Source organism: Giraffa tippelskirchi, chromosome 2, assembly GCF_054371585.1.
Source record: "Giraffa tippelskirchi isolate mGirTip1 chromosome 2, T2T-mGirTip1v1.2.pri, whole genome shotgun sequence".
Lineage (NCBI taxonomy): Eukaryota > Metazoa > Chordata > Mammalia > Artiodactyla > Giraffidae > Giraffa > Giraffa tippelskirchi.
The window spans coordinates 43,823,860-43,850,373 of record NC_137276.1 but is presented as its reverse complement, the minus strand read 5'-3'; the positions used below and the strand labels follow the sequence as shown (position 1 = coordinate 43,850,373).

The 26,514-nt window shown below is 34.1% G+C and overlaps 1 protein-coding gene across 14 annotated transcripts in view; it reads left to right on the top strand.

Moving 5' to 3' along the window:
• Positions 1-26,514, top strand: part of PCDH15 (protocadherin related 15) — a 797,082-nt gene that overhangs the window by 636,362 nt on the left and 134,206 nt on the right. The window lies entirely within an intron of this gene.

Genomic DNA, 26,514 nt, shown 5'->3' with positions numbered 1-26,514 from the left:
CTTTGGAGCTCTGCATTCAAATGGGTTTATCTTTCCTTTTCTCCTTTGCCTTTGGCTTCTCTTCTTTTCATAGCTATTTGTAAGACCTCCTCAGACAACCATTTTGCCTTTTTGCATGTCTTTTTCTTGGGGATGGTCTTGATCCCTGTCTCCTGTATAATGTCATGAACCTCTGTACATAGTTCTTCAGGCTCTCTGCCTATCAGATCTAATCCCTTGAATCTATTTATCACTTTCATGGCCCCACCAACAGAACAAGACCCAGTTTTCTCCTCTATCAGTCTCTCCCATCAGGAAGCTTCCATAAGCCTCTTATCCTTGTCCATCAGAGGAGTAGAGTTTAGCCATCCCCCAGAATGTGGAAGAATGTTCTATGACAAAGAATCAGAATATACAGAAGTATAAATAAGGGATATAGGGGAAGGTATTTAATAGAATATTTTAGTTTTGTTAGGGGAGTGTAATCTCCTCGGTTCTGTCTCGTCACAACAAAGATATGAAGCAAGGATGTTAAAGCCTTCGGAGCGTCATAGCTCTCGGACAGTCCATGTTATAGTTCTCGGACAGATCAGTTTTATTTAGAAAATAAAGGAAAATACATCCTTGAGGCATGAGGGCATGCTGACCCAAAATAAGCAAAGAGAAGAGAGAGAGAGAGGGAGAGAGAGAACAAGTGCATGCACACGGGAAAGAGGGAGAGGCCCCTGGCCTTTTGGCTCCTATTTTTATATGTTTTTTTTTTTTTTTCTCCTCCTGGGCCTGGCCTATGTAAATTGGGCTAGCCAGGAGTGCTGTTTGTTCTACCTGAGGTCTTCACTCTGGTCCTTGGACCTTCCTTTGTTCTATTTTCGTGGACTTTTCCCTTCCTTGTCTTTTAGCCACCGCCATTCTGGACTCCTGATTCCTATTCTAACTACCTAACAGTTCCATCTAGAGAAAATTAAAAGTTAAACAGTTATATTAATTGAGGCTCAAGAAAAATGAAGATTCATATAATAAAACATTTTATCATATTATAGAATTTGGGTTTTACTGTTTTCATGATGCTTTTAAGAACTATCTAAAAATTTTAAGCTGAAACAGGCACTAAGTTACTGAGGGAAGAACTAGGTGATGCATCTGGGAACATTTACCACGTTAAACCAAGTAGTTTTTACCTTCGATAAAAACTATCTTGATGATTTTCAAGCACTAAATTAAATTATGCAATATAATTATGAGAAAATGTTTTATGACACATATGTAAACCATTGAGATGTAAGTGTATTTAAAACAATAAGAAGTATTGTCCATCCTGTGTTAAAGATCATTTTCTTCCTTATGTTTATTACCTATTTTCTTTCCTTTTGTGTTGACATGGTAATCTACAGACTCTAATTCTTTGCTATGTTTTCTGCTTTTTTATAACATCCCTGAATGTGTATATTTTGGTCTTTTTAAGAACCAAGGTGGATGCAAACTCACTTGTGTCTCTCACCAACTTAAAGCTTCTCACCTCAAGTCTAGCCTTTCTTTGAAAATCCCCAAAGAAGAAAAAAGTGTCGTGTGTAACACCTTCCCTTTAAATAAACTCAGTAATTGATGTCCTTTTTTTCCCTGTGCTTTCACTTGAAACCACTTTCTTAGTAATAGATATTTCCCTCCAGACCTCTCCATTATAGTGCTCATTAACTCTTTTAGCTAAAATATTGTGCATTAAGGCCAAGATCATGGATTGCATCAGGGCATTGCTCCAACAATTTCTTTTTTTTTTAAGTGTCTTTGTTTAATGTCTCTTTTAAAAATAAGGATGTTTTGTTCAATGAATAATTTACCATTTCTTATCTTCTCTGCATAGAACTACTAACTGCAAATAGATTTCATTAATAAAGCTGTTAACTGAGAAGAAAAGCTAGCCAATTATTTGGTACTAAAATTAAAAGCAGTCACATTAGTATACATGGAAGAATTCTTTGACCTTCCAGAAGAACATTTCTAACAATTGCAAATAGTGCCCTTGACTATCAAGTTCATTTGTTATTCTGGCACATAAAGGCATTTGGGTAATTTTGTTGCATCCTACAGTTTACAAAGAAAATTCTATATAAGAATCAGTGTAATTGCCATAATGGACTTAATAGTGCTTAGATACTAAACAGGATTGTTTTGTTTTCTGTCAGAAAGCCAGAAAACTTGGATAATACAAAAGTCATGTCAAATACTGTTAGAAAAGGCTGCATTATGAATAAATGTAAATTTTGTTGTTGTTGTTTAGTCGCTCAGTCATGTCTGACCCTCTGTGAACCCATGGACTGCAGCACGCCAGGCTTTCCTGTCCTTCACTATATCCTGGAGTTTGCTCAAACTCTTGTCCATTGAGTCGATGATGTCATCCAAACATCTTATCTTCTGTGGTCCCCTTCTCCTTTGAACTTAAATATTTACATAGGCTTAAATTTGATGTAAAATGTGGAATGAACTATTTTTAAAAAGAAACCTAAGGGTGATAATTATTTTCTTCATCAATTATCTCTCCATCCTTTTAAAGATTTTTTGAATAGTGCATAGCAGAAGTGCCTGGATGCTTCCTAAATCCTTTCCTCTCGCTCTTGGGTATACAGCTAGAGCACTTTTCCTAGCCTCACTTGCTAGTGGATCCCTGTGACTGAGTTCTGGCCAATAAAATTTGGAACAATTTCGTCTGCACTATTTCTTGGCCTGATTTAACCTTTTTCCCTTGGGTGAGTGAAATGGAAACAATATCCAGGGAACTTTGGGATCCATATGTTGACAGTTGTAGAAATACAAGATAAAAGGGACCTAGGTCTCTGAATCTCAGCTTAGAGAAGAGCTGCCTTCTTAGGAAGCCCTCAATGAACTGTTATGTGAGCAAGAAATTTAGATTTGTTATCATATTAGCTAGTTATGACTAAACCCATAATATATTAATCATTTTAGAAGCTTTTTAAAAATTATACATTACAATATTTTCCAGTTTGTCATCTTAAAAATACTGTTTGTGAGAGAATGTTTTATTCTTTTATGGTATATTCTTTTTATATGGTCAACCAGCATCTTTGTCAAAATGCCTACAGTATTTCAAATTGCTGTGAAGACCGACACAGTTTCCCTTCATGAAAGAAAAAGAGGAAGAGAGGGAGGGAGAGAGGAAGAGAGAAAGAGAAAGAAAAAAACAAAGAAAGAAAAGGAGAAAGAAGAGAGAAAGAAAAGGAAGGAGGAAGAAATAAAGGCCGAAATGTGTAAACCTCATATGTCTCCTTCCCTCTGTTATTTTATTTTATTTTTTTCTTCAGGTTCAATTACTGCCTCAGCTGAATGCACAAAATTTCCAGAGATGTTAAGAAATGTGATTAATCCTTAATTATCCTTTTTGCTAGAGTTAAAGAATGGAGGAATATGCTACTTGACATAGGTTTGTTTGGAGGTGAAAGCACTAAAAAAACAGTAGATGCAAGAAGGGCGTTCTAATCTCACCTTTTCCCCCTGAAAACAGGCAATTAAAAACTCCTAGTGTGAAAGATGCCTTCCCTGTATTAGGGGAAAAAAAAAATTAATGGGAAGTGAAACCTTATATAATTGTATAAAAACAGACTCTGATAAAATAGTGTGTATCTTATTTTTAGCCTCATCACATTGTTTAATTACTTTTCCACAGTTGCCTATCTTTGTTCATACTATATTTTTCCTGTATACGTTTTTATTTTTTTAATTTTTATTGGATTATATTTGATTTACAAATCATCCTTCTTTATTCTCCCTCTCCTTCCTTCCCTTGAAATAAATTTCTTATAGTTAATGGCATTTCTTTATCTTTGGTTGTCAAAGCAAACTTCCCTTCTCAAAATCATGCAGCTGGCTTCATTTTATTTTATTTTTTTCCCAATGAATAAGTCTGAGTATTAGCCCCTACTTTACACAAATAATCATAGATTTTGAGTTATTACCATTCAGACAATTAAGTTTCTCTAAAACATATTCAGTCTTATATAATTTGCACCATTTTTCACCATTTGATTTTCATTGGAAGACAGAAAAATAGGTTAATCCTACTAATAAAAATTCTATTCTCAAAGTCATACCATGAAATGAATGAAATAGACCATAAAGACCATTTATTCATGCTAATAATTTAATTTTTGATTCCTCCAATATCCTTGCCACAAAGTTGACTGGGTTCCTCTAAGAAACTTACAGTTGTGAGAAATTTGCCTCTTCAATCATTGTATCGCTATGAATATTGGGGTGTTATTCTTCATGCTGAGGTTATTATCAGTATATTTACTCCTTTAAATTATTTTTATGTGTTTTTTTCTGAACTTTCATCAATTTTATAATTTAGTCATTTCAAGTAGTGTAACTATATAGGGAAGGAAAATTAATAGGAAATGGGGAGGGAGGTGCAGGCCTCTTGGGAGATAGTAAATAATTTTAGGAAATATGAATGGAACCCTTAGAACAGATGGAATGTATGATAGTTCAGGCAGAGTTTGCCTGGATGTGCTATCCAACTGTAGTCTCCTCTCCTGTGAAAAGATTCAATCTTTCCTGATCAGTGAAACTCCTTGAAAAGAATTCATGATGATTGAATTCCGTTTGGAAGATCTGTCTTTAGATAGATAAGGAAACTCAGAAAAAGCTTCTCACTGCATTTGCCATTTCTAAGTACCTACTGCTCAAAATAATCAATATACCAAAGCAGTCTATTTTGGGGTGGCATGTTTTGCTACAGTTCAAATAAAACTGAGCTAAACTTCTTCCTTAAGGAGAGGTGTGACAAATAATACTCTCCTCTTAATTATGAGCAGGTATCTTGATTAGGGTTGTACTTATTGGGAAAGAGAACTCTGCGTACATGGTAATGCCTGCCATTAATATGGAACAAACAAAAAAAATGCCTACCATTAATATGGAGCAACTAGTAACCATGTAGTTGCTGAACTGAAAGAAATATAAATTCCAGTTTCTCATATTAGTTAAATAAATTCATATGGCAAACTCTTCTACATTGTTATTTTTAATAATGGTTAACTAGCACAGTCAAGGCTTTCTTTTTTCTTTTTTGTCCCCACATAAATTAATATATATTAAGCACTCAATTTAATCATCTTCATTTTAGTATGTCAATATATGAATAATTTAATATGTATATTAAATTCTATATTAATATTCTTTAAAATTTTTCTTCTTTGTTTCTAGAACTTTTTCTGTAAATGTTCATGAATATTTTGAATTTAATTTATATATTTCAAAATACTAATACTCCCTTTGAATTTTGACCCCCTTAAGCTCCTGTGTTAGTTCAGATTTGTCTTCTAACAATTAGACATCAAGATGAGATTTAGCAAGCAAGTATTTTATTAGAGGAAAAATCTGTGGGAGAGAAAGGAGAAGGAAGCAGAGTAAGGCTAGAAGAACATATAAAGTACATGCATTCTGACCTCAAGTGAAGAACAGGGAGAAAAGCTCGTAAATAGACATCTAGCCTACTGTGTCATTTGAGTGACTAATGTATCATTTTAGTAAGTTTCTGCATGATGTCTAGGGAGTCAAACCATAGTAGAGATATCCTGTGTTTCCCAGGAAAGGAATTGCCTTAACATCTCTGCTTTTCTTTATCATTATCTGTAAGCAGATCTTAGGAAAATGATCTTTTTATAAACAGAAAAAATATGACAAACATACCCCGCATATTTAAAAAGCAAAGATATCCCTTTGTCGACAAAGGTCCACATAGTCAAAGCTGTGGTTTTTCCCATCGACATTAACAGATGTGAAAGTTGGCCAATAAAGTCTGAGCACTGAAGAATTGATGCTTTCAATTGTGGTGCTGGAGAAGACTGTTGAGAGTCCCTTGGGCAGGAAGAAGATCAAACCAGTCAATCCTAAAGGAAATCAACCCTGAATATTAATTGGAAGGAGTATTGCTAAAGCTCCAATACTTTGGCCATCTGATGCAAAGAGCTGACTCATTAGACAAGACCCTGATGCTGGGAAAGATTGAGGACAGGAGGAGAAGGGGAGAACAGAGGATGAGATGGTTGGATGGCATCTTTGACTCAGTGGTCATAAATTTGAGCTACTCCAGTGACAGTGAAGGACAGGGCAGCCTGATGTGCTGCAGTCCATGGGGTCACAAAGAGTCAGGCCTGACTTAGCGACTGAACAGCAACAAACACAGCAGAGCACAGAACTAGAACCTCGGTTAAGGGTGCTTCCTACAGTCGGAGATCTATGAGGCACATTCTCGTTGCTAACCACACGTCTCCATAATTGATAAGAGGTTATCAGCCAATTATTACTTGGATCTTTGGAAAATACTTTCACTGTCATAGTCAGAAAACACATTTTATACATCTTTTATTTAATCCAAACAGAAATATCAAAATCCCAATAGTAGTTCAGACACAGAGCATTACTTGAGAATAGATTGACTCCTGTAGGTCAAGTGAGTTAGCATTTAACAGAATGACATTTGGCCTTCTCACGATGATGAACTAAGACTTAAGTACACTGGGATTCACTTGTCATGAGTTTTAGAGGTAAATATCATGGAAAGGTCAACATGTCTGGAATAGATCATAGAGTCTAAATGTGAATATTGATTTTGAGTGGGAAATGCAGTATCCTACACAACTTATCAAAGATTTTACCAAAGACAATTGTTTACAAGTTTCCTGAAAAAATGTTACCCATATAGACATATTTTGATATTTATTTAAAATAGAAGTGTATCAACATTGACTATTAAACTTTGCATGATTTAATGTCATATTTATACTAATTTTTAGGGATTTATGTATATTAAAATATAATTCCCACAAAATAGAAACTCAAAATTTATATTTGTATATATAGAAAACAGAAGGGGCAAATATATCTAAGGTCTTTTTATTAACCTCTTGAACAAGCTGTTATTTTGCTAACTCTTAAAAAAAAAATCATGTCATTTTCAATTTTTAGTATTATTCAAATGTAATATATCAAATCCAAAATAAGAATGACATACGCATAAATATCTTATCTTTTTTTAAAAAAAATAAAATATCCTTGAAGGAAGAAAATAATCTTATCAGTTTTCCTATTAAAGTAAAAATTGATACTTTGCAGATTAATGTGAATTAATCTTATAACAAATAAAATACAAAACATTTTGTACTATTTTTATCCAAAATAAGTTTCTCAAATGGTTTTATACTGAATAAAGACAGAGTAGATTTTATAAAGAACTCTAAAAAATAAAGTCTATTTCCTGATATACAAAAATAGAGAAAAAGTATAATTTAAAATCCAGAAATTCATATTTATATACTATGAAAAAGGAAAACAGTGCTATTATAATGGTCAAGGAACTGGTGAGTGAGCAGTTCTAGTTATTTTATTATTCAAGAGAATTAAAATTACCATATATTGAGAAACATTGCCATTATTCTTATATAAACTATACAAATTTGGACTTAGGAATTTTGAAAAAAGATTTTTAATCAATAAATACAGTAGTTTAGGGAAAACTATTGGTCTTGACTTCAAAGAATGAAAAAGAAAGCTACATGAAAACTATAAATATAAAATGAACTGACATTCAGAGAGCATCATTTGATTACTAACGTTGTTTTCTACTTTAATTTAGATTTATCATTCAATATAAGAGCTGACTTTACTTGAAGATAACCTTTCCTGTCTTTTTATGGCACTACTAATATCTTGCCTCAAAGATAATAGATTTTGCCTCTTTAACTATAGAAAGAGTGACTCTGACAATCATTCATTTCAAGTTTCACAGGCATTCTCTGTATCCACAGGGAATTCAATTTCTCCTTCACATTTTCAAGGTTATGTATAGCTTGACATTTGCTCATAGAGCAGAGTGAAGCAAGTCTTCCAACAACAAAGGACTCAAGTTCTAACAGTTCATTTTAAATACACTGTTTAGAATTTAAAGCAAGTTCTTCTATAAAAAGAGTTATTAAATATTCTCTTCTTTTGTTACATTTCTGTCTATGAGACATTTTGGTTCAAGTACAACATATAATGTGGTACCTTACTTTTATTTTGTTGATAGTAAATGTAAACTTTTTTAGAAACAAAAAGCATAATTAATAGGGTCCTAAAGTTTAAATCCTAGCTGCAACACTTATCATCTGTTCATTGAATTTGGGCAAGTTACCTAAGCTCCCTGAGGATCCAATAATTACTTTATATATGAGATAAAGAACTTCATAAAGTACTGGGTTCAGAAAACATGCTTAAGAAAGTAGTTGTGATATTATTATTTAATAGGCTTATACCAGGTGTTGGCCATCCAAAGTGGGGTTTTGTTTTGTTTTGTTTTGTTTTTTTAATAGCTTTGTTTTGAAGAGTTTATGCATAGGAAGGAAAGAAGCAATCCTAATTGCCTGACTTCTGGCTACTCTCAGATGATGGGACTAAAAGCCTTGTGTGTCTGGAATAGAATACATTTACCATATATTCAAAGCAAGGGAAGTGGGAATAAATAATTGCCTGAAAGTAAATAAAGATATGAGGAAAAAAAGTGGATGCTAAGTAAACTAAAATGTCACAATTAAATTTCTTTACTCTCATTTGTTAATAGATCATTAGCAGTTTTTGATAAAAAAGAATTCTAGGGAATTATAACTGCAGATGCAATATGGGGAGTGGGTTTCTACTCAATTTGAATGTTAGTTTAAATAATAATGCCTTCAATATATATGTGATAGTTAAAGATATATGGTTCTTGTTGCCAAATATGGTTTGTTATTCTTATCATCTTCTAATCATCTTTATAAATGAAATAACTCCTTCAATAATTGTCATATAGAAATATATTCTTACAGTTTAGAGTCAAGTTTAAGATGTCCAGGTCCCTTACAGAATTGTTTGTGAAGCCTATTTCTATTTCACTGATGGTATTTTTTACTTGTCTTTTTACAGAAGTTCTCAGAATGTTTTTTGAGCTGTGAATTTCAGTTCAGAGTAGGATGAAAAATATTAAGCAGGAAAATCAAAGCTATTTTACTTTAAATTTTGTTAATTCACCCAGTGTAGTTGTCCACTAATTTAATGATTTTTAAAAATGTCAGCACAATGCTATGCACAGAGTATAAAACAGAGCAGTTAATAGGGAACTCTTGCTCTCTCTAAAGTGTATAATTCATAGGAAAACACAAACAATGAAAATGTTTAAAATGATGTAAAATGACTGCCATATTAAAGTTGCATTACTTCCTTTTTTCATCCTATCAATGGATATTGATTGAATGCATAACTGCAGTAGAAATAGTAACACTGAACAAAGTATACATGATTCATACCTTCAGACATCTTATGAGTAATAGACAGAAATTAATGAAATTATCATAAGAAACAGATTATAAATACAAATTTATAAGTAACATTGAAGAAAGGAACATAGTTTTATGAGCACTTAAATTATACAACACAGCAATGGGGGATATCAGAGCAAATTTTTTGGAAAAAAAAGGAGTTGAGATATAAATAAGTAATAATTAGACTTGTAGGTGAAGGAATATAGTGGGCTCAGGAGTTAAAAAGAAATTGATTCTATAAAACTTCTAAATTGAAAATGTAGAAAACACATTCCAAGATTTAAAGAAGATCTGTATGGCTGAGGAAGAAAGAATGAAAATAAGCTGCTGTAAGATGAGGCAGAAATTTGGGGCATATTAAAGATGTCGTATGAGTATTGGGAAGACATTGAAAACCTGGTAAACATGTAATTTCTATGGTGTATGCTGGACTTTGAATCCCAAAGTAAACAAAACATAGAAAATGGAAGCAATATTATAATATTAAAGTCAGTAAAGACTTTAAAAATTGTCCACATCAAAATAAAGTTAAACAAATTAACATTTAAAAAATGTCTTCAAAAATGTTATTGTGCATTATTTCTAATTTTATAACATTTACATCTCAAGCTAAAAAAATTATTCCAAGAGTAAGAGGTGTTTACATGATTATTTTATTTCTATATTTTCATTTCTCAGTGTATGGTATTATACAAAAAAGAGAGGAAAATAAAATTGCCAATCAGACATAGTAAGCCTGGTGAATCAGTTTCTAGAAAAGGGACATCTAAATCTTTATCTAATGGATTCTAAATAATAAATTACCCTGTTTAAGGGGAAATGTTGATGCTTAGTCTTGTTTGTCAGAATAACCTCTCAGGCTTTTTAAACTTTTTTCAAAATTTAATAACTAGGGATGCCATATAGATTAAAAAAAATGGGTAGGAGATATCTAACTATAACTTCTTTTCCAGCTTTATCGCGATATAATTGATAGGCAACATTGTATTCATTTAAAACTCTACAAGACAATAATTTGAAAATGTATGTATTACAAAATAAGCACTGCGATAAATTTAGTTAACATTCATCACCTCATATAGTTAATTTTGTTCTCATGATGAGGACTTTTAATATCTACTCTTTTAGCAATCAAGCATACAATATAGTATTTTTAACTATAGTTGGCATGCTGTACATTCATTCCCAGAACTTGCTTGTCTTATAACTAGAAGCTTGTACCTTTTGACTGCCTTTACCTGGTTTCCTCACCCACTACCTCCCTCCTCCTATTTCTGGCAGCCATCAATTTGTTCTCTGTTTCTGTGAGTTTCCTTTTTTAATTTAGATTTCACATATTAGTGAGATCATACAGTATTTGCCTTCACTGACCTATTTCACTTAGCATAGGCCCTCATGGTCTGTCCATGTTGTCACAGTGGCAGGATTTTCTTCTTTTTTTATGACTGAATAATATTATACATATTTACATATATACATATGCATCATGATAAAAACTAAATGTAGAATTAATGTATTAATTGCGATTTCTTTGGCAAAAATTTTAAATGAAAATGAAATATCCCGACTTCCTAAAATAACGATAAATTTATGTATTTTATGGTACTGAATACTGACTATATATCCTCCTACTATGATGGCATGATTGTAAATGTTTGCCATCTTTCTAGGGTATGATTGATAGAATGAAAAATGACTATTATCTCTTTCTTTCTTAGAAATTCTAGCAGAATTTGAATGTCTACTTTTATTGTTACTTTTGAGGTAGTACATTCATTCAACTGTTAAACGTAGAAAATGAAGTAAAAGTGAGTCACTCAGTCACGTCTATTTGTGACTCCATGGGTTATACAGCCCATGGAATTCTCCAGGCCAGAGTACTGGAGCATGTAGCCTTTCCCTTCTCCAGGGGATCTTTTCAATCCAGGGATCGAACCCAGGTCTCCCACATTGCAGGTGGATTCTTTACTTGTTGAGCCACCAGGGAAGCCCAAGAGTACTGGAGTGGGTAGCCTATCCCTTCGCCAGAGGATCTTCCTGACCCAGGAATCAAGTTGGGGTCTTCTGCATTGCAGGCAGTTAAATGTAGAATTTGAATTGAAATGTTAAATATTCTACAAAGTATCTTTTCCTCTTTTTTGATGTTATGGGTATGACTACACTAATATATTTCAAGATCCTATGGTGATTTCTCATCTTTATATGACAATTTCATATATACCTAATGGAGTAGAGTCTAGTGGAATCAACAGAAAATAAAAGCATTAGAGAAAGCTTCAAAAGTTTACTGTCATGCCTTTCTAAAAGTTTCAAAAATATACTGTCACACCCTTATGAAAGTCCAAATGTACAATTTCCTCTGTAAAGGAGAAAGGAAACATTCTTATGTAGGTAAATAAGCCAAAATACAAAACTATTTTCTCAGAGGTCATTACTAAGTATGTAAATACATTATGACCTATTTTTAGTAAGTAAATCAATTAGACAGAAATGAATATTCCTGGTCTAGTCATTTCATCAAACCACACAGAACCCTGATTCTACTTACAGTAACTTTGTAGGAATGTGGGGAATATAAAATATAAGTGGCGCATGCTTTGTTTACCACTAAATTTCTAACTAGGGATCTGATATTAATGTGCCTACTACATTTACCTATAACTGTTTACACAAATGTCTGGTTTGTTTGTGAAGCTATAAGCTCTGTGACTGCACAATTCACTTCCTCTAACCTGCCTTTGTGCTTTTATTAGCTAGTGAGTGTCAGGCACATAGGATATGTTCAATAAATACTTATTGAATAAATGAATAAACATCTATGCATACAATCATTACATATTACTTGATTTTGTTGTCATTGTTTTTAAGTTTCAGAGGCAGCCTATACCAATCCTACCCTATACTAGTTGTTTTTGAATGACTCCATAATGTCTATGAATTTAAAGCTGTAAAAATAGTAAAAAGAAAACTATTTTCCCCATTTTAGATGTAAAATTGGTGTGTGATTGAGAACTTAAAAGGGAAAATCAAAATGCATAAAACATCATCTACAATATTAGCCAAGATAGATATTAATAATTACACATATTCCAATTTTATTTTTATTGTTTCTACTGTCTATGACAAAGCTACATATCATTACAATATTGAAAGTAAACTTTCAGAAGCATAGCTTATCAAATAATGTACTAACAACGTCTATAATTTGTGGAGTACTTATTATATGTAAAATGTAAGGAAAACTTTTTGTACATATATCCTTCAGTAAAATAATCAATAATCTTCTGATCTAATTAATGCCCCCATTCATAGATTAAAAACTAAGATAAGAGAAACTAAGAATTTTTCCAGGGTCAAGTAACTAGTAAATATGAGAGTCAGAATTTAAACTCAGAGCTGTTAGAATCAAAGGAGAGTTTTCTCAGCTTAATTCTAGTCCATGAAAGGACATTCATTGCTGTAGGACTAAGACTAAAGCTTGGTGAGTAGAGTGAAGGAAGAAAAAGAAAGAGGAAGGGGGCAGGGAGAAAGTCCCTTCTTCCCCAAAGACATTATATTCAAGCCACTCCTATCTGAATCCGTTGGGGGCCTTTTATAAATGAAAGTGTTTACTACTCAGGACCTCAGTTTTCTTATCTTCCAAATAGGGACACTTTGTGGATCTGAATAGAAGCAAAATTCTTAACAATAGAAAGCACACTTCAGAAAAGATTTAAAAAACAACTTCTAACCATTGGTCTTTTATCCATTTTCTTATCTACAGTCTATCCTAAGAACTCTGGGAAAGCTGGCATCTCTCTCTTGATTCATGTCTTTTTTAAACTGTTTTTCTCAGTTAAATATGTAAAATTAGATTACCCTGATACAATTTCTCCAAGGTTACAAATAATAGAAGTTCTGGTGGGTATTTTTTTTCCTTCCCATTTTCATTAAGTTCCCTTATAGAAGATATAAAAAAAGTTCCTTAATTGATACTGATTTGCAAATATATTGAATTCAAACATATCAAAATAAATTAATTTGTCTCTCAGTGGAAAGAAAGCAATAGAACCAGATTGAATCCCAGTGAAATTTTATAACATCTATTTACAAACACTTTTATATCCTAAACTGAACAGCATTTAAAATAATTAGGAGCTTTATGCAACACGTATAACATTTACTTTTATTGTCACTTCGTGAAACTAACAATAAAAGTAAATTTTAAATTGTAGAATAATTATTTTATCTATATTTTTACTGTAAAATTTGGAGCTAACATTTGGAAACTATACATTCTGTTATTTTAGTATTGTCGTTATTCAGATGACTCAGATATTTTAATATATTTAATTGAAAGATTTATTATAATCTATATTTTCCAAATTAAGCTAGTTTCTGATGCATTTATCTTAAACGATGCATTTGTGCTCAGTTGTGTCTGACTCTAAGGCCCCATGCACAATAGCCCACCTGGTTTGGTCACTCATCTAGAGCCAAGCATTCTGGAGTGTGAAGTCTAGTGGGGCTTAGGAAGCATTACTATGAACAAAGCTAGTGGAGGTGATGGAATTCCAGCTGAGCTATTTCAAATCTTAAAAGATGATGTTGCTAAAGTGCTGCACTCAACCTATGAGCAAGTTTGGAATACATAGCATTGGTCTGAGGACTGGAAAAGGTCAGTTTTCATTCTAATCCCAAAGAAGGGCAATGCCAAAGACTGTTTAAACTACCATACAATTGCACTCATTGCATATGCTAGCAGGGTAATGCTCAGAATCTTTCAAGCTAGTCTTCAGGAATCTGTGAACCAAGAATTTCCAGATGTATAAGCTGGTTTTCGAAGAGTCAGAGGAAACAGGGATCAAACAGCTAACATTTGTTGAATTCTGGAAGAAACAAGGGAGTTCCAAAAAAACATCTACTCTGCTTCATTGACTACACTAAAACCCCAGACAGTGTAGATCAAAACTAAGTGTGGAAAATTCTTAAAGAGATGAGAATACCAGATCACATTACCTGTTTCTTTAGAAATCTGTATATGGATCCAAAAGCAACAGTTAGAACTGGACATGAAACAGCAGACCAGTTTAAAATTGGGAAAGGAGTCTGTCAAGGATGTGTATTGTCACCCTGTTTATTTAAACTTATTTGCAGAGTACATCATGTAAAATGTGGGGCTAGATGAATCACTAGCTGGAATCAAGATTGTTGGGAAAAATATCAAGAACCTCAGATGTACAGATGATGCCACACTAATGACAGAAATTGAAGAGGAACTAAAGAGCCTCTTTTTGAGGATGAAAGAGGAAAGTGAAGGAAAAAAAGAAAAGAAAACTGGCTTAAAACTCAACATTAAAAAAAATAATAATAGTAAGATCATGTCATCCAGTCCCATCACTTCACTGCAAGTAGAAGTGGAAAAAGTGGAAACAGTGGCATATTTTATTTTCTTGGGCTCCAAAATCACTGTGAATGGTGGCTGCAGCCATGAAATTAAAAGACACTTGCTCCTTGGAAGGAAATTAGACAGTGCATTAAAAAACAAAGAAATCACTTTTCTGACAAAGGTCCACATAGTCAAAGCTATGATTTTTCCAGTAGTCATATACAGATGTGAGAGTTGGACCATAAAGAAGACTGAGTGCTTAAGAATTGATGATTTTGAGTTGTGGAGCTGGAGAAGACTCTTGAGAGTCCCTGGAACTGCAAGATCAAACCATCAAATCTAAAGGAAATCAACCCAGAATATTCACTGGAAGCACTGTGTTTCAAATGAAGCTGAAGTTCCAGTAGTGAAGCTCCAAACTTTGGCTACGTGATGCAAAGAACCGACTCATTGGAAAAGATCCTGATGCCGGGAAAGATTGAAGGCAAAAAGAGAAGAGGGTGGCAGAGGATAAGATGGTTAGATAGCATCACCAATTCAATGAACTGAATTTGAACAAACTTCAGGAGATATTAGAGGACAGGGAAGCCTGCTGTGCTGCAGTCCATGCGGTTGCAAAGAGTAGGACATGACTTAGCGACTGAACAACATCAACAAGGGGGACAGACAAATAAGGAACAGATTTTCAGTCATTGAAACTATTCTGTATGATAATATAATGGTGGATATATGACTTTTTACCTCTGTCCAAACCCACAGAACTGTACAACATAAAGAATGAAACCCTTTCCTGGTGGTCTGGTCCAGTGGTTAAGACTCTGTGCTTCCACTATGGTTAGCAGGGATTCAGTCTCTGGTCTGGCAACTAAGATACCACATGTTGTATAGAGTGGCCAAAAGAAAAAAATAAAATAAAAAAGAAACCTAATGTAAACTATGGCCAAAGTGTTGCACTTGAGAGAAAAATAATACCCAGTGTTCTCATCAGGAAAATGTCAGAACATGTGGATATGAAGCCTGATTCAGCTCAAGCTTTGTTAAAAAAAAAAAAAAAAAAAAAACCTGTTACTGAAAGCCCTTCTTTAAGATGTTTTAAAAATGTAAAACCATTAATCTCTCCAGGGTCAACTTGTATGCCTGTCTAAGATAAAACCATTTCCTCTAGCATCCTCTCAACAACCCTTTTCTGAGGAACAGAAATCCAGTTGCTCTTTTGACTCTTAAACTTCATTAGTAAAGCTGTATATTTTCACTTTTGATCCCTAGCTGTTTCAAGTGTCTTTTCTAGTTAGAGGGCTTTGTCTCAATTATGTTGGCAGTAAATCTAGTTTTAAAAAGTAGAATTCTTGAATTTCAGGTTCCCATCTTTCTCCCCTTAATTTATGTTCATTTCATTCAATATTGTTATTTTCTTATCCTTTCTGACATCTGATTTTATGCATCCTGATTTACACCAACTCCTACATTTCATATTAGCTTGGTGGGGTACAGTCCACAAGATCACAAAAGGTCAGACAGGACTGAGTGACTAAGCATGCACATATTCTACATTTTATATTCAAGTTATATGTGACTCCAAAGGGAACATACAATTTGCCCCATCAGGTAACTGGTACTTTTTAGGGCATAAAACAAAAATAAAATGGCCTCTGTCTGGCAATAAATAGAAGAGTTGAAATTTTGTGATCTAATGCTCATTTTTGTAAAGGTTCTTTTAATTCTAGCCAGGAGAAAACTGCATTTTTACAGTATGTTTTGATTCTGATAGAAAGAAGCGTGTTGACACAACTATGACAAAGGTTAATGAGATATTTTGTCTAGAAGTAAATCTGTTTTAAACATTTACTAACAAATAGAAATTTAAATGTTTTTAGTGGTGGACATAAGATTTAAATTCCTTCTGAAACAATGCTAGTAGCTTTTTCCTAGTATTAATTATTTTCATCCTGATTGTACAAAAATATGCATAAAATATTTTATTTTTAGAGTTTGTGATGAGAAATGGTATTTTTTATAATGTTAAAGCTAAGGGAAAATTAACCGTAGACTTTTTATATTTCTGTACTTTACAACTATCCAGTTATAAATTAATTATGGAAAATATAAGATTTAGTTCTTACCTCATATAGTAACAAGATAGATAAGTAAACAGTGTCTATTTCCACAAAAAGAAATTCAGCATATTTAAATGATCATACTAGGACAAATGTATATCAACAAGTTGTGTGAAATTTGATCTATCATAAGTCAACGATAATTGCTCTTTTATCCAAACCATGTGTATTACATATCTATTGCACCATAACAATGCTACTACAAATGTAATGAATTAAAACAGACAGAAGTGCGTGTAGAACACCAGCTGAGCGCGGACAGGAGTACCTGACCAGTGGAAAAGAATATATAGAACCAAACTCGAGATGAAGCCCTGAGCCTTTGGAGTGGGAGCACTGACTCCAAGACCCTAGATTACCAGAGAACTAACCCTAGGGAGTATCAGATAGTGAGAACTCACACAAAGGAAACCACTTGAATACAAGACCCGGTATTACCCAACCACCATGAGTACCCTGTGCAGGTGTGCTAAACAACAGACAAAACAGAAATACAAACCCAGTCATCAGAGGACAGGATTACCACCTCACTCAGCCTTGCCCATCAGAGGAAAAACAAACAAACAAACAAAAACTCAGCACAAATCCCACCCTATAAGAAGTTTACAAAAACCACTGGACCAACCTTAGGAGGGCAGAAACCAAAAGGAAGAAATAATTCAACCTTAAAGCCTGGGAAAAGGAGACCTCAAACGCAGTAAGTTAAAAATAATAATAATAATAATAATGAAAAGGCAGTGAAATACTACACAAATGAAGAAACAAACAAGAAACACAGAAGTCCATATAAATGAAGAGGAAATAGGCAAACTACCTGAAAAAAAATTCAGAATAATGATAGTAAACATGATCAAAAACCTTGAAAACAAAATGGAGAAAATACAAGAATCAATTAACAAAGACCTAGAAGAATTAAAGAAAAAACATACAGAGACAAACAACACAATTACTGAAATTAAAAATACTCTAGAAGGAATCAATAGCAGAATATCTGAAGCAGAAGAATGAATCAGTGAGCTGGAAGATAAAATGATGGAAATGACTTCTGAAGAGTAGAATAAAGTAAAAAGAATGAAAACAGCTGAGGATAGTCTCAGAGACCTCTGGGACAATATCAAACACATCAACATTCAAATTATGGGGGTCCCAGAAGAAGAAGAGAAAATGAAAGGGTATGAGAAAAAATTTGAAGAGATTATAGTTGAAAATTTCCCCAACATGAAAAAGGAAATAATCAAGTCCAAGAAGTACAAGGAGTCCCATACAGAATAAGCCCAAGTTGAAACACAACAAAACACATACTAATCAAACTAACAAAGACTAATGCGAAGAAAGAATATTAAAAGCAGCAAGGGAGAAGCAACAAGTAACATACAGGGAAACCCCATATACTTAACAGTTGATCTTTCAGCAGAAACTCTGCAGGCCAGAAGGGAATGGCAGGATATATTTAAAGTACTGAAAGGGAAAAAATCTACAACCAAGATTACTGTACCCAGCAAGGAGTCAAAATTGATAGAGAAATGAAAATCTTTTCAAAAAGCAAAAGTTAAGAGAATTCAGTACCACCAAACCAGCTTTACAACAAATGCTAAACAGACTTATATTGTCAAGAAATACTAGGGAAGAAGAAAGATATACAAAATCAACCCCAAACAATTAAGAAAATGGCAATAGGAGCATATATATCAATAATTAATTTAAATGTAAACACATTAAATGTGCCAACCAAAAGACACAGGCTCTCTGAATGGACACAAAAACAAGATCCATTTATATGCTGTCTACAAGAAACCCACTCAGACCTAAAGACACATATAGACTGAAAGTGAGAGGATGGAAAAATATATTCCATGCAAATGGGAAACAAAAGAAAGCTGAAGTAGCCCTTCTCATATCAGACTGTAAAATAAAGACTACAGGAGATAAGGAAGGACACTACATAATGGTCAAGGGATCAATACAAGAGGAAGAAATAACAATTGTAAATGTCTATGCACCCAACATAGGAGCACCTCAATACATAAGACAAACACTAACAGACATAAAAGGAGAAATTGGCACCAACACAATAATAGTAGGAGACTTTAACACTCCTCTCACACCAATGGATAGATCATCAAAACAGAAAATTAATAAGAAAATGCAAGTCTTAAATGACACATTAGATGAGATGGATCTCAATGTCTTCAGGACATTCCATCCAAATGCAGAAGAATACACCTTCTTCTCAAGTGCACATGGAACATTCTCCAGGAGAGACCACATCTCTCCTGGACCACATCACAAATCAAACCTCAGTAAATTTAAGAAAATGGAAATCATATCAAGCATCTTTTCCAACCACAATGCTGTGAGACTAGATATCAATTACAAGAATTAAAAAAAAAAAAAAAACTGTAAGAAACACAAACACATGGAGATTAAACAACACATTTCCAAATAGCCAACAGGTTACTGAAGAAATCAAAAGGGAAATCAAAAAAATTCTAGAAACAAATGACAATGAAAACATGACAACTCAAAACCTATGGGATGCAGCAAAAGGAGTTCTAGGAGGGAAGTTTATAGCAACACAATCCTACCTCAAGCAACAAGAAAAATATCGAATAGACAACCTAACTTTACACCTAAAACAACTGGAAAAAGAAAAACAAACAAACAAACAACAACAACAAACCCAAAATTAGTAGAAGGAAAGAAATCATAAAGATCCAAGAACAAATAAATGAAAAAGAAATGAAAGAAACAATAGTAAAGATTAATAAAACTAAAAGCTGGTTCTTTGAGGAGATAAACAAAATTGACAAAACTTTAGCCAGACTCATCAAGAAAAAAAGAGAGAAGAATCAAATCAACAAAATTAGAAATGAAAAAGGAGAGGTTACAGCAGACAATGAAGAGATACAAAGGATTGTAAGAGACTATTATGAACAACTATATGGCAATAAAATGGATAACCTGGAAGAAATGGACAGATTCTTAGAAAAGTTCAATCTTCGCAATAAAATGGATAACCTGGAAGAAATGGACAGATTCTTATAAAAGTTCAGTCTTCTAAGACTGAAGCAGGAAGAAATAGAAATTATGAACAACCCAATTACAAGCACTGAAATTGAAGCTGTGATAAAAAAAATCTCCCCCAAAACAAAAGCCCAGGACCAGATGGCTTCACGGGAGAATTCTACTAAACACTGAAAGAAGAGTTAATGCCTATCCTTCTAAAATTCTTTCAAAAAACTGCAAAGGAAGGAACACATTCAAACTTATTCTACCAGGCCACCACCACCCTGATACCAAAACCAGACAAAGACAACACAAAGAAAGAAACCTACAGGCCAATATCACTGGTGAACATAGATGCAAAAATCCTCAACAAAATGTTAGAAACAGAATTCAGCAACACATCAAAAAGCTCATACACCATGATCAAGTTGGGTTTATTCCAGGAGTGCAAGGATTCTTCAATATATTCAAATCAATCAATGTGATGCACCATATTAACACATTGAAAGATAAAACCATATGATAATCTCAATAGATGCAGAAAAAAAGCCTTTGACAAAATTCAACACTCATTTATGATTGAAAGTCTTCAAAAAATGGGCATAGAAGGAACCTACCTCAACATAGTAAAGGCTATATATGATAAGCCTACAGCAAACATTATTCTCAATGGTGAAAAACTGAAAGCATTCCCCTTAAGATCAGGAACAAGACAAGGGTGTACACTTTCACCACTATTATTCAACATAATTCTGGATGTCCTGGCTACAGCAATCAGAGAAAAAAAATAAAAATAAAAGGAATTCACATCAGAAAAGAAGAAATGAATCTCTCACTGTTTGTAGATGGCATGATACTGTAGATAGAAAACCCTACAGATAGTATCAGAAAATTACTAGAGGTAATCAGTGAATTTAGCAAAGTTGCAGGATACAAAATCAGTACACAGAAATCACTTGCATTTCTATATATGAACAATTAAAAATCAGAAGGAGAAATTAAGGAATCAATCCCATTCACCTTGCAACAAAAATAATTAAATATTTAGGATTAAACTTCCTAAGAAGACAAAAGAAGTGTACACAGAAAATTAAAAGACACTAATGAAATAAATCAAAGACAACATAAACAGATGGAGAGATATTCCATGTTCCTGGGTAGAAAAAAATCAATATTGTGAAAATTACTATACTACCAAGTGCAATCTACAGATTCAATGTGATCTCTATTAAATTACCAATGACATTTTTCACAGAACTAGAACAAAAATATTCACAATTCATATGGAAACACAAAAGACCCTGAATAGCCAAAGCAGTCTTGAGAAAGAAGAATGGAGCTGGAGGTATCAACCTTCCTGACTTCAGATTATACTACAAAGATACAGTCATCAAGACAGTATGGTACTGGCACCAAAACAGAAATATAGACCAATAAAACAATATAGAAAGCCCAAAAATAAACCCATACACCTATGGGTACCTTATTGTCGACAAAGGAGGCAAGAATATACAATGGGACAAAGACAGCCTCTTCAATAAATGGTGCTGGGAAAACTGGACAGCTATGAGTAAAAGAATGAAATTAGAACACTTCCTAACACCACACACAAAGATAAATTCAAAATGGATTAAAGACCTAAATGTAAGACCATAAACTTTGAAACTCTTAGAGGAAATCATAGGCAGAACACTCGATGACATAAATCAAAGCAAGATCCTCTCTGACCCACTTCCTAGAGTAAAGGAAATAAAAATAAAAGTAAACAAGTGGGACCTGATTAAACTTACAAGCTTTTGCACAGCAAAGGAAACTAATCAAGGTGAAAAGAAAACCCTCAGAATGGGAGAAAATAGCATATGAAACAAGTGACAAAGGATTAATTTCCAAGATATACAAGCAGCTCATACAACTCATTGTACATATGCTCATACAACTCCATTGGTACATATACACAATGGAGTATGACTCAGCCATAAAAAGGAATGCATTTGAGTCTGTTCTAATGAGGTGTCTGAACATAGAACCTATTATACAGAGTGAAGTGAATCAGAAAGAGAAAGATAAATTTCATATTCTAATACATATATATGGAATCTAGAAAAATGGTACTGAAGAATTTATTTACAGGGAAGCAGTGGAGAAACAGACATAGAGAACAGACTTATGAACATGGGGAGAGGGGAGGAGAGGGTGAGATGTATGGAAAGAGTAACATGGAAACTTACATTACTATATGTAAAGTAGATAGCCTATGGGAATTTGCTATATGGCTCAGGAAACTCAAACAGGGGCTCTGTATCAACCTAGAGGGGTGGATGGAGAGTGAGATGGAAGGCAGGTTCAAAAGGGAGGGTAACTATGGCTGATTCATGTTGAGATTTGACAGAAAACAACAAAATTCTGTAAAGCAATTATCCTTCAATAAAAGCATCAAAAAAAAAAATTAGAGGTTAGGAATCTTCATCAAGTTGTAGAGTAAGTCAGCTGATTCAAAGATTCTTACATGAAATTCAGGTTCATTTTTTCTATTGAATGTTCACAGTAGAAAAGAAAGGAAAGATTAAGATGGCTTCACCACTCCTTGCTTCCATCCAAGCATGCATTCACTCATGCACATACTTGTGCATGTATTTGTTAACCAATACCTAACTCCTCTGTGGCAGGCCCTGGGCAGAGGACCCCTATCTTTAGGGAGCTTGCTGGTTCCTATGGTGAACTTCCTATGGTAATTTTCTGCTTTCTCTGGGCTGTGACAGTCCCCTCTACAGTGACTATGTCCCAGTCTTCACACTCCTTGGACAGGGTGACAGTTATCTACCATATGCAGAGATTTTATCCACAGAATGTGCATCTCAGCTGGTTGAAGAACTGCCATATGTTCAAGGGAGCTGTGAAACCCCTGTCCAAGCAGAATAGTGATGGGACCTACACCTTGGAAAGCTTGCATTTGTTGAATGTCTCAGTGCAGGAGTCTGAATGTGTACTTACCTATAAGGTGCAACATGAGACCCAGCCTCCCATCCAGGCCAGCCTCATATGGACTGTTGGTATCATTTGGAGCTTTTGTTATACATAAAAAAAATATTTTCAATTCTTGAAAAAAAATGTAATGGATTAAAACAACACACTTAGCATCTTTAAGTTTCTGTAGATCAAGAATGTGTTATCTGTGTCCTCTGTTTCATGTTCTTACACAGGTTTTAGTCAGAATGTTGTCTGGGGCTAGAATCTCACATAGGCTTAACAAGAGAATGGTCCAACTCCAAGCTTATGCTTTTGTTGATTGGATTCAGTTCCACATGGATATTGGAGTGAGGGTCTCAGTTGCTTGCTGATTATTGGTCAGAACTCACCATCTCACATGGCCACTTGCTTCATTAAATCCAGCAAGGGAGGTAGTCAGAGTCTACTAGCAAGAATGAAAAGTTTTAATCTTATGTAACATAATCACTGAAGTGACATCCCATCTTCTTTGCTATATTCGGTTCATTAGAGACAAGTCACAGTCTGCCCCTCCAACAAGAAGAAAGGGATACACAAGGGTAGGACTACCAAGGTGGAAGATTATGGTGGATCATACTGTGTTTCCATAGGTCTCTAATTTTAATCCTTTCCAGGTTTAATGATTTTACAATCACTGAGGTCAACCACAAGCCAATGTGGCAAATAGCAATTAGTCTCAATGTCTGTTTATAATCCACAATATCATACAAAAGATTTCTATTCATAATCAAATTAGTCCATCAAAAAAATCTTAGTGTCACTTTTCTAAGTGCCTTTCTTTTTTGTGGTAGACAACTGTCATTTTAGGTTCAAGGTTACAAAAGTCACCCTTATTTCACTGAAGTGACACTGTGACAATGTCTAGATGAATTGCTTATAAAATAAAATTATGTTATATCAGATAACTTTCTTTAAAAGTGCCTACTTAGGTGAATGTATCCTTTTTTTATCCAAACATTTTTTTAAATTACTTGGAACTCTTAATTTCAAGGGACTGAAATACTAGATATAAGGAGAAATGCAGGAGAATTTTGTTTTACAAATAGTAACTGAAATGATGAGTTTATCGAGCTTCAAGTATAACAGCATTTAGAATACTAATCAAAGTGTAGTGGATATATTTTCAATATTTAGTTATTCTATTTGTGTTGGTATTATTAACAAGAAACTTCTTATAGGGACAAACATTAAAATTCTAGCCAACAACAACAAAATTTGTGTGTGTGTGTATGTTTTATTGGTTACAGTATCATTCTTGGTCAAGACTTTCATTGGGTTTGCATGAGACATTTATCACACATGAACATGAGCAATAAACATAAAATGCCCTCATTAGCCAGAACTGGGTAATGTGTCTATGCATATACCCTGGGGATTTGGTCAGTTCAGTTCAGTCGCTCAGTCCTGTCCAACTCTTTGGGATCTCATGGACTGCAGGATGCCAGGCTTCCCTGTCCATCACCAATTCCCGGAGCTTTCTCAAATTCATGTCGGACAAGTCAGTCAGTTCTACCCAAAACAGTTAGACTAATAATTAAGGAGATGTCGTTATCCAAAACTATACCTGGATGCTATTAAAAAGGAAGACAGAAAGTATGCAGAGAAGTAAAATTAAACAAGTAAATAAATGGATACATTTAATTTTATTAAAATTAAACAGATTAGTTCTTACACTTTATCAAGAAATAGTTATTGACCATGCAGTGGAGATGTGGACCACCATTAGATGCTATAACAGTTATCTGTAAGATAGGTCACTTTACATTTAGGTAATTTTAGTCTGTCAAAAAAGCAAGAGAGTTCCAGAAAAACATCTATTTCTGCTTTATTGACTATGCCAAAGCCTTTGACTGTGTGGATCACAATAAACTGTGGAAAATTCTGAAAGAGATGGGAATACCAGACCATCTGACCTGTCTCTTGAGAAACCTGTATGCAGGTCAGGAAGCAACAGTTAGAACTGGACATGGAACAACAGACTGGTTCCAAATAGGAAAAGGAGTACGTCAAGGCTGTGTATTGTCACCCTGCTTATTTAACTTATATGCAGAGTACATCATGAGAAACGCTGGGCTGGAAGAAACACAAGCTGGAATCAAGATTGCCGGGAGAAATATCAATAACCTCAGATATGCGGATGACACCACCCTTATGGCAGAAAGTGAAGAAGAACTAAAGAGCCTCTTGATGAAGGTGAAGGAGGAGAGTGAAAAAGTTGGCTTAAAGCTCAACGTTCAGAAAACTAAGATCATGGCATCTGGTCCCATCACTCCATGGGAAATAGATGGGGAAACAGTGGAAACAGTGTCAGACTTTACTTTTTTGGGCTCCAGAATCACTGCTGATGGTGACTGCAGCCATGAAATTAAAAGAAGCTTACTCCTTGGAAGGAAGGTTATGGCCAACCTAGATAGCATGTTTAAAAGCAGAGACATTACTTTGCCAACAAAAGTCCGTCTAGTCAAGGCTATGGTTTTTCCAGTGGTCATGTATGGATGTGAGAGTTGGACGGTGAAGAAAGCTGAGCGCCGCAGAATTGATGCTTTTGAACTGTGGTGTTGGAGAAGACTCTTGAGAGTCCCTTGGACTGCAAGGAGATCCAATCAATCCATCCTAAAGGAGATCAATCCTGGGTGTTCATTGGAAGGTCTGATGTTGAAGCTGAAGCTCCAATACTTTGGGCACCTCATGCGAAGGGTTGACTCATTGGAAAAGACCCTAATGCTGGGTAGGATTGGGGACGGGAGGAGAAGGGGACGACAGAGGATGAGATGGTTGGATGGCATCACTGACTCGATGTACATGGGTTTGGGTGGACTCTGGGAGTTGGTGATGGACAGGGAGGCCTGGCGTGCTGCAATTCATGGGGTCGCAGAGAGTCGGACACGACTGAGTGACTGAACTGAACTGAACTGAGTCTGTCAAGTATATGGAGTACAGTGGTAAAGAACACAATATTTTGGACAAGATGTTTATGAAGGATTGTATGTAATTAATTTTTCATACTATATTGGTAACTCAGAATTTGTTATAAAAGGCTTCATTAAGTACAATATATAATTGTGTAATGTAATCTAGATTAGAAGAACTCAGAAGATGGTGATAAAAATGAAGGATAATATTGAAAGAGTAAGTACTGAAAGATAAAAGGCCACATGAAAGAGTGACAGTAGGATTTATCTTATCAGTTTGAGAAAAGAGGCTAAATCTTATAGAAATCAGATGGCTTTAGATAGATTTATTGGGCTATAACAAGATTCAGAACTTTATGTTTAAGAATTTTCTTAATCTGTTGATGCTGGATGATATAAGTATCTTTGAATTATAAAAGAGAGATTATTTTCATTGGTTTATGAAGATAAAGTTCTAATAGCCTAGTTGCAGTGACCAATATTGTAAAATAAAATGGAGATTTAGAATATGAGATAGTATGTTGTTGAAAACATATTTTTTAAATTAAGTATCATGCAAATTACTATCTACACAATGAATAAAGAACAAGGTCCTACTATGTAACACAGAGAACTATATTCCATATCCTATAATAAATTCTAATGGAAAATAACATGAAAAAGACTATATATGTATAATGAGTTACTTTTACGTGTAGCAGAAGTTAACATAACATTGTAAATCAACTATAGTTCAATAAAATGTTTTAAATAAATAAAATTAAGTATCACTGTATGGGGGC